The sequence below is a fragment of the Hyla sarda genome, chromosome 1, assembly GCF_029499605.1.
Source record: "Hyla sarda isolate aHylSar1 chromosome 1, aHylSar1.hap1, whole genome shotgun sequence".
Classification (NCBI taxonomy): domain Eukaryota; kingdom Metazoa; phylum Chordata; class Amphibia; order Anura; family Hylidae; genus Hyla; species Hyla sarda.
The window spans coordinates 222796267-222810049 of NC_079189.1; the positions used below are offsets into that span (position 1 = coordinate 222796267).

The 13783-nt window shown below is 38.9% G+C and overlaps 1 protein-coding gene and 1 long non-coding RNA gene across 3 annotated transcripts in view; one reads left to right on the forward strand and one right to left on the reverse strand.

The window, feature by feature from the left end:
• FRAS1 (Fraser extracellular matrix complex subunit 1) overlaps positions 1–13783 on the forward strand; it is a 596246-nt gene that overhangs the window by 118143 nt on the left and 464320 nt on the right. The gene's annotated exons all lie outside the window — the stretch shown is intronic.
• LOC130364788 (uncharacterized) overlaps positions 1–13783 on the reverse strand; it is a 31390-nt gene that overhangs the window by 245 nt on the left and 17362 nt on the right. The window contains exon 2 of the long non-coding RNA XR_008891894.1: positions 2792–2884. This is a non-coding gene — a long non-coding RNA (uncharacterized LOC130364788). The remainder of the gene's footprint in view (positions 1–2791; positions 2885–13783) is intronic.

Here is a 13783-nt window from a genome sequence, read left to right on the forward strand (position 1 = left end):
AATCATAGGTTGACATAGTAGATTATACTAGCCTGTGGATGCTCGTGTGCAGTGTTATTTATTTGTAAATTATTATAGTTTTTTTTTTTTCAGTCCAAATCCAATTATTTATAAGTAAACAGGCAGACTTAAATCCAGTGGTGACAAAAAGTATTGAAATGAGAAGTAATATAGCTAACTGGAATGATTTTCTCCCCATGTCAGGCAGATGGAGAAGTCAACAGTACAAATAGGTGAGGAAAAGCGTATGCATTAGTTGCCATCAGGCTCATTTTTATTATTTTCCTCTACAGAATTTTCAGAGCCAAGTAGGAAAATGCTGCAGGAGATTTTTTCCTATCTGGTGTCTGGACCATTCCATCGTCCTTACTGATACACCAGATGCCTTAAACAATCCCATTGAGAACTTTGGGATCAGTTCTTGCATTAGTTTCACTTCAGACTTTTACTAACGCACTGAGCTTCGACTGCACCCTTTTATTACCCGTAAGGTTTCAGGAACGCGGTCATAGTTTTAGTTTTGGCTTGAAGTACAGTATTTATTTATTTTATTTATTTATTTTTATCTAACTACCCATTATAAAAGCAATAAGTAAATATGAATATGAATAGCAATATGACATGTAGTTCTGATGGTAGACAAGGAATGGTTGCTTCATATGTGACTGCAGTCAAAAGAACCAGGCTTTAGTCAGTCATAGAACATGCCGCTTTTGGTTGTAGAGATTCTGGAGATGGTTAGACATACCCTAAGGCTTATTTTCTAATTGTTTTTTCTTTTTGGAAAAACGCCAATTCTGCCGCATGGCGTTTTTTCGGCCAAAAAACGCTGCAGCCAAATGTTAGCTCTAAATTTCTGTAAAATTCTTATTCCACTTGACGTTTTTTACTTTGGTTTTTTTTTTTTTAAATCCTTTTGGCGTTTTTTCACTCTTTTTTTTGGCATTTTTCAGCTCCTTGGCGGTTTTCCAAAATCGCAGCATGTTGAACCACTGGCAAATTTTTTGTCAAAATCGTGGCGTGTTTCTCCCATAGAAGCCTATGGGAGTGAAAAAATGGCAAGAGAAACTATATGTGGGTTTTAACTTTGGCTTTTTGCAGGCGGCTTTTATTCTTTTTTGGGACTTTAGTGATCCAAAAAAGTGATGGAGATACCTTTTTTAATAAAATTTCGTAGGGTACCATAAAAGAAGAAAAAAAGATACAGTAATGAAGGAAAAAATTGTATATAAAGAAATTTTTCTTTTTTATAAAAAAATTTGTACTAAAGGAAAACTGTCAGATATTTTCTCCCGCACCATCCACAGGACGAGGACCTAAAATGTAGCCGACAATAATAAAAATGTAGTGTGTGTATGTTTTTCACTTTTTTTTCTTTATTTTTTACATTTTTTGGGTAGTACTACTACTCCCAGCATGGAGTACACTGTTCCATGATGGGAGTAGTAGTGTATGTACTAATTGACAGATCCTTGTGATCCTTCTGTATAATGTATAGATGCGACTGGCCGCTCTTCTATGGTCCCCTGCACTGCCGTATATATACACATATTCATATTTCCAGCAGAGATCTGTGATTGGCCAGATGGCTCCAGCCAATCACAACTCTGTGGGAAATATGAATAGGTGTATATATACGTCAGTGCAGGGGACCATAGAAGAGCGCCCGCCCGCATCTATACCTTATACAGGAGGATCATAGCAGGTGTCAGGAGTGACATCCACTGTGATCTTTCCTTAACTGCAGGTACTACTACTCCAACATGGAGCACACTCTCCATGTTGGGAGTAGGTGTAAGAAATTTCACTCGCTGCAATCTGTCTATTAATGCAGGTACTACAGCTCCCAGCATGGAGCAGAGCTTGCTCCATGTTGGGAGTAGTAGTACTACCTAAAAAAAATTTTTAAAAAATTTAGAAAAAAAAGTGAAACACACACACTTTATTAACAATTAATTAAAATGTTGTTATAAAATATGTAAATTTCATTCAATAAATTTTTTTCCATCACTAACACATCCTTTTTTTTCTATTATTTTTTTTTGGTACCCAACAAATTTTGGGTACCAAAAAAACTGGCAAGGTGCAATTTCCACACAATTGAAAAAACGCCAGATGCAGGAAATTGCGCTGCAGTTTTTGTAGCGTTTTTTCTTGCGTTTTTTTCCAACCAAAAAACACAGGACAAAAAAAAGGAGAAACTTAGCCTAACACAGGCAACAAAACTATAAAAACAAAACGTAAAATAAAAATGTAATTGACATTATACAGATTTTAGATGATTGTTCCAACACCCTTACTTCCTGGCATTATACCAGGCTACCTGAAATGTACTCTTGGGACACTTTATATAACTTTTAAATGGTGATAGAGGAACGAAACAGGAGACAAAATCGTAAGTATAAGGATGAATATATTTTCTGGATTGATGTAAATAATGTAGCTTGGAGGAGGCAAGATTCTGGGGAGGGTTCTGGTTTGCAATATTATTTCCATCAGCTTGTTTGTAATATCCAAGACCTGCTTTTTCACATCATTTACAGAGTTTGAACAAAGAACTTGAAAGAATGCTGCACAGACATTACCCACAAAGCAGCAAAACATTACCTTACATTCTAAATGTTTGTTTACTTTATTATCACATTGTTGCTCCTTATGTGCTTGTTCTCAGCACAACAAGAGTATCCATGTTTTTTTATTCTATTTTTTTTTTTTTTTTTAGCAGCAGCCCATTTGGATAGCAAACGACAGTTCCCATTGCTGACATCTACTTCATGCTGTCCTCCTTTACCTGTATTCCCCTGATTGCCACTGTCTAGGTGAAAGGGGGGTTCAGGCCATCAGTGTTTGATCAGTACCAGGCACAGCTTCTCCTTAGGATGAGCTAGGTAAACAATAAAGAGGTTTTAGCTGTTATACCATACTTACAATCAACTACTTTAATAGCCTATCCTAAAAATTGTCTTCGTGAACCTATGTTCAAACTATTCTTTTGGGCTGTTTTGGGCATTGTAAAGTAACTCAAGAATGGACATCCTATGTCCAAATAAGTCTGTTTAACTAAATGGTAAAATAGCTCTTTGTACTGTTGATCCTTTTTTTTTTTTTTTTATACCTAATTACAGTACTCTATTTTGACACATATACTTGCATGCAGTTTGGTCCTAAATGTAAAAAGATGTTGTTTGGACCATAACTTTATCTAGGTTTTAGAATGCAGAAAATGCTGACTAAACCTCTTAAAAGCGAAGAAAAAGCTGGACCGTTTTTTTAAGAACATTTTTGAACCATAAAATATGGCCTTAAAAATGTTTTTAATGAACCCTCCTACCATTTTCAGAAAAACAGCTGTAACCTCAACTTCTCATTATCTCAGTGGTCTGTATGGGTTCAGGTTAAGGGGACAAAAATAAAAACTAGAAAGCTTTAATATGGAAAGACATATCAATGGTAATCCTATTTCTTCTTGTTGATATTGTTAGTTCATACTTCTCACAATTCATGTTTTTATAATACTGCTAACCTTTTATGAAATATGCTAAACATATACATTTATTTATTTTAGGTAAACATATAGCTGGTTTAGTTGTGTTTAGGTTACCGTACCAATCATGCTGTTCACTAGGACACGATTCCTGTGTTTAGTTTTTGTTTTCTATGTTTATGACTTGTCTTTTTTTATCTGCCATTAGCATCAGTCTGGTTGTTTCTTATAACATCTAGCTGCTGCTGTCTGTACGGTTTAAGATGTAGTTTATTAGGTAAACATTACTGTAATTCTAAACCAAGAGGCAGCAATAATTAAATTATGCAATGACAATGACCAGAAGTTAAAATAAATCAGCTTTTTGTTACATAAGTAAAATTAAGCTTCTGCCTCTGGTCCTCAGTACATCACTGGAAATCACAGTAAACCGATATGTTATGTTTGTTAACAAGACAAAGATGTAAACCAATACCACATCTGAGCTATATAGCCTACAACATTATAGAACTGAAAAATGAGCTTTAATTAAAGCTGACCTGTCAATATAAAAGCAGGGGTGTAAAAACGGCTTGATAGGGCTAATCATCAGGATTCTGGGCACAGCATTGTTCTTTCCAGTGCCCAGATTAAAGCCTCATTTGCATAGTAACTATGTGGGGCATTTACCACCACAGCTAGAGTCCAAGTAAGTCTAGCCCATGTCTTCTTTATTACTGCTCCCCCGGCCCTTTCATCCACTTACCCTGTTTGACTAGAGGACATGGGCTGGACTCACCCAGGCTCTGGCCATGCTGGGGAATGCCCCCTTGGCTATCTCTGCAATAGAAAGGACTATATAAAAAGAAAGGTTGGCTGGAATTTGCTTGACTAACCTATCTAGCCATGGGCTTATTTACACCCTTATTTACCTGCTGAGGGGATCCCTTCAATACCTTAAAGGGGTACAAATGTTTTCAAATCAACTAGTGCCAGAAGAGGTTTGCTATAGACAACGAACATAAATATACACCCTGATGCGCTGGGACTTGGCGCACTAGTACGTAGATTTATTAACTGTACATGACGCAAGCACCGGAGTAGTGCTTGCATCATGCATGGCAGTTCCTGGCTGCTATCATCAGCCAGGGACCCGCTGGTAATGACATACATCAGATATTGCGATGTGGTCCACCATTAACCCCTCAGATGTCGTGATCAATACAGATCCCGGCATCTGTGGCAGTGCACCACTTTAAGTGGTTTATCTGATCGCCAGCATCACGGCGCGAGGATCAGATGAGCCAAGATGCGGACGGAGGTCCCCTCACCTGCCTCAGCTGCTCTCTTGGACGTCTTCTTCTCTGATCTGCTTTCCAGCAGACCAGAGAAGATCGATGATAATACTGATCAGTGCTATGTATATGCATATGCTTAGCAATGAACAGTATTAGCAATATAATGATTGCTAAAAATAGTCCCCATGGGGACATGTAAAATAAATGTGTTTTTTTTTTTTAAAGCCACTCCCCAATAAAGAAATGTAAAGTCTCTTTTCCCTATTTTACTAAAAAAATATTAAATAAAAAAAGCATAAAAAAAAATAAAGAAACATATTTGGTATTGGCACTTAAATGTCCGGACTATCAAAATATGTTAGTGATCCCGTACGGTGAATGGCGTAAATGTAAAAAAAAAATAATAAAAGTTAGAAATTGTTGCTTTTTGGCTACGTTACATCCCAGAAAAATGAAATTAAAAAAATTATCAAACAGTCAAATATACACAAAAGTGGTACTTATAAAAGCTAAAGATCAAAATGCAAAAAGTAAGCCCTTATACAGCCCCGTATACAGAAAAATTTGAAAGGTGTCAGAATAGGGTGATTTAACCCCTTAAGGACATAGGGCGTATCCATACGCCCCCGTTTCCAAGTCCTTAAGGACCGAGGGCGTATGGATACGCCCTGAGCATTTCCGGCCCCCACCGCTAGCCGGAGGGGAGCCGGAGCCGGATGCCTGCTGAAATCGTTCAGCAGGCATCCCGGCATATCGCCCAGGGGGGTCATTATGTCCCCCCTTGTCGGCGATTGCCGCAGATCGCTGGACAATTCAGTCCAGCGATCTGCGGCGGATTCCGGGTCAATCGGATCTCCATTGACCCGATGACCCGGAATTACTGGCTGATCGGCGCCGTCAGAGACGGCCCCGAACAGCCAGAGCCAGCTGGGGTGAGGTGGCACTGGTGCCACCTCACGATCGCCCTGATTCGTCGGCCGGATTCCCGGCCGACCAATCAGGGCGCCTGCTGCGGGTGTCACTCCCGCAACCCGCTCCGCCCCTCTTCCAGAGCACGTGAGCGGGTGCGGGAAGACGACCCCCGGTGCTGGGGACCCCGATCCCCGACGTCCCTGTTGGGATCGGGGCCCCAGGAGCGACGGCGGCGAGGGACTGACCTGTGCGGCGGCATCGTGGAGCAGCAGCAGGAGGTGAATGACAGCCTCCTGCTGTTGCTTAGCAACAGCTCCCAGCATGCAACAGTTTTGCAACAGCTGGAGGCACATTCTTTCTATGGAAAAGTGTACCTTCAGCTTTTGTATAACTACAACTCTCAGCTTGCAGCTAAAGTGCATGCTGGGAGTTGTAGTGGTGCATCTGGTGGTTGCATAACTACAACTCCCAGCATGCCCGTTGGCTGTCGGTGACTGCTGAGAGTTGTAGTTTTGCAACAGCTGAAGGCACACTGAGTTAAGTAGCAAACCAGTGTGTCTCCAGCTGTTGCATAACTACAATCCCCAGCATCCCCAGCCAATGTAGTATGCCTCCAGCTGTTGCATAACTACAAGACCCAGCATGCCCTTCCGCTGTCCGTACATGCTGGGGGTTGTAGCTTTTGCAACAGCTGAAGGCACACTGGTTGCAAAACACTGAGTTTGTTACCAAACTCGGTGTTTCACAACCTGTGTGTCTCCAGCTGTTGCAAAACTACAACTCCCAGCATGCACTGATAGACCGTACATGCTGGGAGTTGTAGTTTTGCAACAGCTGGAGGTATTTACCCCCCCCCCCCCTCCCCATGTGAACGTACAGGGTACACTCACATGGGCGGAGGATTACAGTAAGTATCCAGCTGCAAGTTTGAGCTGGGCAAATTTTCTGCCGCTGCTCAAACTGCCAGCGAGAAACTACTGTGAACCCCCGCCCGTGCGACTGTACCCTAAAAACACTACACTACACTAACACAAAATAAAATAAAAAGTAAAAAACACTACATATACACATACCCCTACACAGCCCCCCTCCCCTCCCCAATAAAAATGAAAAACGTCTAGTACGTCACTGTTTCCAAAACGGAGCCTCCAGCTGTTGCTAAACAACTACTCCCAGTATTGCCAGATAGCCACTGACTGTCTAGGCATGCTGGGAGTTTTACAACAGCTGGAGGCCCCCTGTTTGGGAATCACTGGCGTAGAATACCCCTATGTCCACCCCTTTGCAAGTCCCTAATTTAGGCCTCAAATGCGCATGGTGCTCTCACTTTGGAGCCCTGTCGTATTTCAAGTTCAACAGTTTATGGTCACATATGGGGTATCGCCGTACTCGGGAGAAATTGGGCTTCAAATTTTGGGGGGTATTTTCTGCTATTACCCTTTTTAAAAATGTAAAATTTTTGGGAAAACAAGCATTTTAGGTAAAAAAAATAATTTTTTTTTTTACATATACAAAAGTCATGAAACACCTGTGGGGTATTAAGGTTCACATTACCCCTTGTTACGTTCCCCGAGGGGTCTAGTTTCCAAAATGGTATGCCATGTGTTTTTTTTTGCTGTTCTGGCACCATAGGGGCTTCCTAAATGCGGCATGCCCCCAGAGCAAAATTTGCTTTCAAAAAGCCAAATGTGACTCCTTCTCTTGAGACCTGTAGTGCGCCAGCAGAGCACTTTTCACCCCCATATAGGGTGTTTTCTGAATCGGGAAAAATTGGGCTTCAAATTTTGGGGAGTGTTTTCTGCTATTACCCTTTTTAAAAATGTTAAATTTTTGGGAAACCAAGCATTTTAGGTAAAAAAAAATTTAAAATTTTTACATATGCAAAAGTTGTGAAACACCTGTGGGGTATTAAGGTTCACTTTACCCCTTGTTACGTTCCCTGAGGGGTCTAGTTTTTTTGCTGTCCTGGCACCATAGGGGCTTCCTAAAGGTGACATGCCCCCCAAAAACCATTTGTCGCTCCTTCTCTTCTGAGCCCTCTACTGCGCCCGCTGAACAATTAACATAGACATATGAGGTATTTCCTTACTCGAGAGAAATTGGGTTTCAAATACAAGTAAAAATTTTCTCCTTTTTACCCCTTGCAAAAATTAAAAAATTGGGTCTACAAGAACATGCGAGTGTAAAAAATGAAGATTTTGAATTTTCTCCTTCACTTTGCTGCTATTCCTGTGAAACACCTAAAGGGTTAATACACTTACTGAATGTCATTTTGAATACTTTGGGGGATGTAGTTTTTATAATGGGGTCTTTTATGGGGTATTTCTAATATGAAGACCCTTCAAATCCACTTCAAACCTGAACTGGTCCATGAAAAATAGCGAGTTTGAAAATTTTGTGAAAAATTTCAAAATTGCTGCTGAACTTTGAAGCCCTCTGGTGTCTTCCAAAAGTAAAAACTCATAAATTATTTTGAATATCCATTTTCCTTAAAAGCAGAGAGCTTCAAAGTTAGAAAAATGCAAAATTTTAATTTTTTTCATCAAATTTGGGGATTTTTCACCAAGAAAGGATGCAAGATACCACAAAATTTTACCACTAAGTTAAAGTAGAATATGTCACGAAAAAACAATCTCGGAATCAGAATGATAACTAAAAGCATTCCAGAGTTATTAATGTTTAAAGTGACAGTGGTCAGAATTGCAAAAAACGCTCCGGTCCTTAAGGTGAAAAAGGGCTCGGTCCTTAAGGGGTTAAAGGGCTACTCCCGTGGAAAACTTTTTTTTTTTTTTTAAATCAACTGGTGCCAGGAAGTTAAACAGATTTGTAGATGACTTCTATTAAAAAATCTTAATCCTTCCAGATTTTTTTAGGGGCTGTATACTAAAGAGAAATCCAAAAAGAAATGCATTTTCTGTGATGTCCTGACCACAGTGCTCTGCCGACCTCTGCTGTCCAATTTAGGAACTGTCCAGAAAAGGAGAAAATCCCCATGGAAAACATATGCTTCTCTGGAAAGTTCCTAAAATGGACAGCAGAGGTCAGCAGAGAGCACTGTGGTCAGGACATCAGAGGAAATGCATTTCTTTTTTGGATTTCTCTTTAGTATACAGCCCCTAAAAATTACCGGAAGGATTAAGATTTTTTAACAGAAGTGATTTACAAATCTGTTTAACTTTCTGGCACCAGTTGATTTAAAAAAAATAAAAAAATTCCACGGGAGTACCCCTTTAAACCATACTTATTTTATTTAAAAAGTAAAAATTTTTTTTTAAGTAGTGCAATAATAGAAAAGCATGTAAACATGGGTATCATTTTAATCGTATTGACCCTTAAAATAAATAGTACATATCATTTTTACCGTAAAGTGCACTGAGTAAAAACAAAACCCTCCAAAAGTTGTAAAATTGCATTTTTTCTTTTCCATTTCCCCACAAAATAAATGGACACTTCTTGTGTATTGGGATATAGAACAAGAAGCACTGACAATGTAGTCTTGTGCTGTTAGAATGGTCTTAAAGGGGTACTCCACTGGAAAACATTTTTTTTTTTTTTATCAACTGGTGCCAGAAAGTTAGATTTCTAAATTACTTTTATTAAAAAATCTTAATCCTTCCAGTATTTCACAGCTGCTGCAAGATCCACAGGAAGTTCTTAACTTTTTGAATTTCCTTTCTGTCTGACCACAGTGCTCTCTGCTGACACCTCTGTCCATTTTATGAACTGTCCAGAGTAAGATAGGTTTTCTATGGAGATTTGCTCCTAAACTAGACAGTTCCTAAAATGGACAGAGGTGTCAGCAGAGAGCACTGTGGTCAGGCAGAAAGGAAATTCAAAAAGTTAAGAACTTCCTGTGGATCTTGCAGCAGCTGTGAAATACTGGAAGGATTAAGATTTTTTAATAGAAGTAATTTACAAATCTGTTTAACTTTCTGGCACCAGTTGATTTAAAAAAATATGTTTTCCAGTGGAGTACCCCTTCAACAGGGAATTGGCAGCAGAAAAGTACACTTTTTTCCCCCTTTTAATGGTCTTATATTAGCTCACTATGTGTATGCATGTATTTTGCATGATAAGAGGGTTTATAGGATAAACCCTTTATTGGTTCCACAGATTAGAACGTTTACAAAACTGTTTAAGGTATGTGTCTCATGGTTAATAATAACTCTGCCTTTTTTTTTTTTAATCTGGTGTTTAATCTTTTTTGCTTTTAATTGTGTCTTAGGCTGCCAGCTAAATTGATTTCTACTAAAACCTTAGGAGGAGGTAGTTATTTTCTCTCATATGAAAGAAATTTCCCAGCTTCCCCTGTTTTAATTTGTCTAAAGGAAAAAAAAGCACAGAGCTTATAAAGAATGGACGCTTATAGGTTATAAATTAGGGTGAATGCTCTGGTCTCACTGACACATCCCTGATGTTTGGTTACTGATCATTGTTTTAACTTAAAGAGAACCTGTTACCATGAAATGTTTAATCTACAAGCATAATTTTATCAATAAAAGGAAGAGCTTTGCAGATTGATATATAGTTTATGGGAAAAGATTCATTAGAACTTTTATTGATTGAATTGCCTGCTCATTCGGTGCTTCAGTGTCCAGTCTTAGTCCATGATTCTGAAAAGTGGTGTACAACGTAGTGTAATATTGTCTATTAATTAGGAAGACAAAAAGGATAGCTGAACTGGGTCTGCAAATAACCTTTTATTTTACCCTTGGTCCAAGGCTGGTGTGTTACGTATCTAGGGTATACAGCACAACAAAAAAGATACATTTCCTTTGTGCCTCATAAGTGCAGATCCAACATTTATTGACATGAAATATAGACCTAACAATAATACCTTTCAGAATTCCTCTTAATCATAGTAGAAGGGTCTATTCACACCGCATCATTTTTGCCAGTGGAATCCGCTGGCGGAATTCTTCCTTAAATTAAAACCCCATACACTTCTATGGGTTTCCGCACTCCCGTTGACACTGCGGAATTCCATCAACGGGAATGCGGAAACCTATAGAAGTGTATGGAGTTTTTATCTAAGGCGGAATTCTGCTGGTGGAAATTCTGCCTGTGTGAATAGACAGCATGCTGTCTTTTCCTAATAATCTGATGTAGGGGAATGCCTAATTTAGGGCTGGGGGGTATGATCAAAAATGCACATCATGGTATTTTTGCAAGTTATGGCGGTTCCACAGTATTTAACGGTATCCCCCCCCCCCCCAGGAACTAATCATATATGACCCCCAGGCGCTGCTAGATTTCTCTAACCCTCATCCCCCCTCTCCTCCAGGCCGCGTAGCTTTAAATGAATGAAATGAGGGCCACGGCGCTTTAAATTAATGAAATGCGAGCTTTTTTTTCTAGGGGAGCTTCTGTACACATTCCTGCATGTGAACTTTGTAAATGTTGTCCCGGCTCGCAGTATGCCCAAGACACACACATCTTTGGTACAGGGACATGTTAACATCTGTTATATACGAGGACCACTAGTGACTCATAATATAATTTAGATTACTAATTATTTATAAACATATAAACATATTTTAAATAATAAAGCATTTCATATATGCACAACTTTTGGTCCTCTATCATATACTAGAAGTTTTTACATCTAACAGTACCCATTTAGTAGGTACAGCTCATAAAAGTATTTTGGGGAACAGTCAATTTTGCTAGAGTTACACTTATCTAGACTTGTGCTGAGAAAAAGTTGACAAGTTGCCCATGACAACCAATCAGATTGCTTCTTTCATTTTTCAGAGGTAGGAGTAGTAGTAGATATGTATGTCTATAATAAATTCAGAAGTAATTTTTATATGTTCCATTCTAAGCATTGATAGCATGCATTTGCAGTTTGTGTTTTCTGATAATAAAAAAAACAAACAAAAAACACACCAAAAATAAATAGTGTGGAAATGTAGTTTGTTATACACACATACAACATAACTTTGCTTTTCTTTTCCCTTTACCCCAGAATCCTTGTTGGAATTAATTAGGACAGGTTAGTAAGACTGAATAGTTAAATAAGGAAATTTCTTCAAAGAAAGAAAGCTTTATTAACTTTTATCACTGGCAACACAGAAATCTGGCAGTCAAGAGATGCCTTCTTCAAATACCTCAAAAGATTCAAATGACCTTTTTGACTGCTCAACTTCTTAAGAGATTTAAAGGCTATTAGTAATGAACTTAATAGCCTTTTTTGTGCATTGTCTTACTGAGCATCATAGTACAGTGATCACTGAAGAGTGCTGGGAATACGAAGAGACACAATCTATATAAGGAATAACTTCCTCAACTTCATAGAAGGTCTAGACTGGTGATTTCGCAAATCTGACATTTGGTTGCAACTTAAACTTAAAGGGGGTTATCCACCATAAGGTGATTTTAGTACGTACCTGGCAGGCAGTAATGGACATGCTTAGGAAGGATCTGCGCTTGTCTAAATGGCAATGTTGTGAGATTACCATAACACTGTGTCTAGCTTTTTGTGAACTGGTATTTCCTATTTCAGTTTTCTTTTTTTGCCTACAAATCCCATAATTCAATTTTCCTCCCTCCCACACATCAGCCACCCCACCCATTGAAACATAAATGAGCTGCATCCATTCAAAAGACCTTTGGTTTTCAATCAGGGTGCCTACAGCTGTTGCATTATTTGCAGATTGATCTCTCTCCCACCAAGCGATCCCTCCACCCATTGAAGCAGACAGGCTCCCTGTCATCAGCTGACTAGTGAGTCAGGTCTCAGCCGCATTGCAACCTGGGAACAATCTGAGTCAACAGTCATTTTTGTATGCTATTAAAAATAAATATTGGGGTGAAAATCACAGAGAATTGTGAGAAAACCATCACACACAGGTACAGATACTATATTATGAACTACACTAACTTTATAGCCCCTATAGTATAGTCAAATTCCTGGAATACCCCTTTTACAAAATTCTAGGTTGCACTAAATTTCAGTAGAAGATGTTGCATGTATCAGCTGGTTGGTTTTATATGTGAGTTGCATTCCAGACTGATAGATACTTTAACAGGTACATGTTGTCTCATTGCCACCTACAAGTCTAAAGCATAAACATTTTTTTTTCATCATTAGAATAGTGGTTTGACACACAATAAGCACTCTTCCTTTTTTTTTTTTTACAAAAATTTGCATAAAAAAGGAGGAGCTGCACATGTATCTTTTTTATGACAAAAAGAAGCACTAAATGCTTTGATAAATGTCCCCCATTTTGTTTGCACTGAAGCACTTGCACTTAATATTATTACACTTTGATGTCTTTGTCCTTTGTGTATGTCCTTTGATCCACATTCTTTATTTGTTTTGTCTATTTCCAGGCTGGTATATACTCTATTTCATTCATACAGTATCACAATACTGAGCTCTCTTGATTGGAGTGTTTCCCCATGTGACTGGTTATTTGGTGACCACTAGCATCCTCCACCCACTGGTCAGAACAGTGGTGATGCTCCCGCTGCTCTACCGTTGCTATCAGCAGAGCATTTGATCATGTGTCGCACTGAACACAAGGTGCCAGGTAATGACATCGGCCCTAGATGGCGGAACTTCATCGGCATTGTGTGTGCAATTGACGTGTGTTTTACAGATGTGTACATTTATCTCATGTCTATACTGGCCACACAGCACGTCCTCATGGGTCTATCATTATGAGGTTCCATCTGATTGGCGGATAGCTTAGTTATGTATCCCGTCGTCCCATACTTTAGCCATGCCCCCTGACAAAATGAGGAGAGCGAAGCATACACTGGGGTATACGTATGTAGTAGTGGTTGGAAATTGTGTCAGGCAGGTTACATGCTTCCATGTACTTGTTGCTAGGGTTCTTTGTGCTATTTAATCACCCCCAGGCAATGTTGCAGTATGACTCTATCTGCTATTATTTTTTCTTTGATCTTTTACCACACTTCTGGTTTACTGTTTGTTTGTACTTCTCATGATTTATGTGTCTGCCCACTGCTACCCCTGTGAGTGTATTTTGATGCTATATCTATTTGCATCTATTTATATCTGTTTATCTTGTTTTTTTTTATGTATGTTTTCTTTACATAAAAACTTTATTATAATCCAATTAATATTTTTGCATACTTTCTG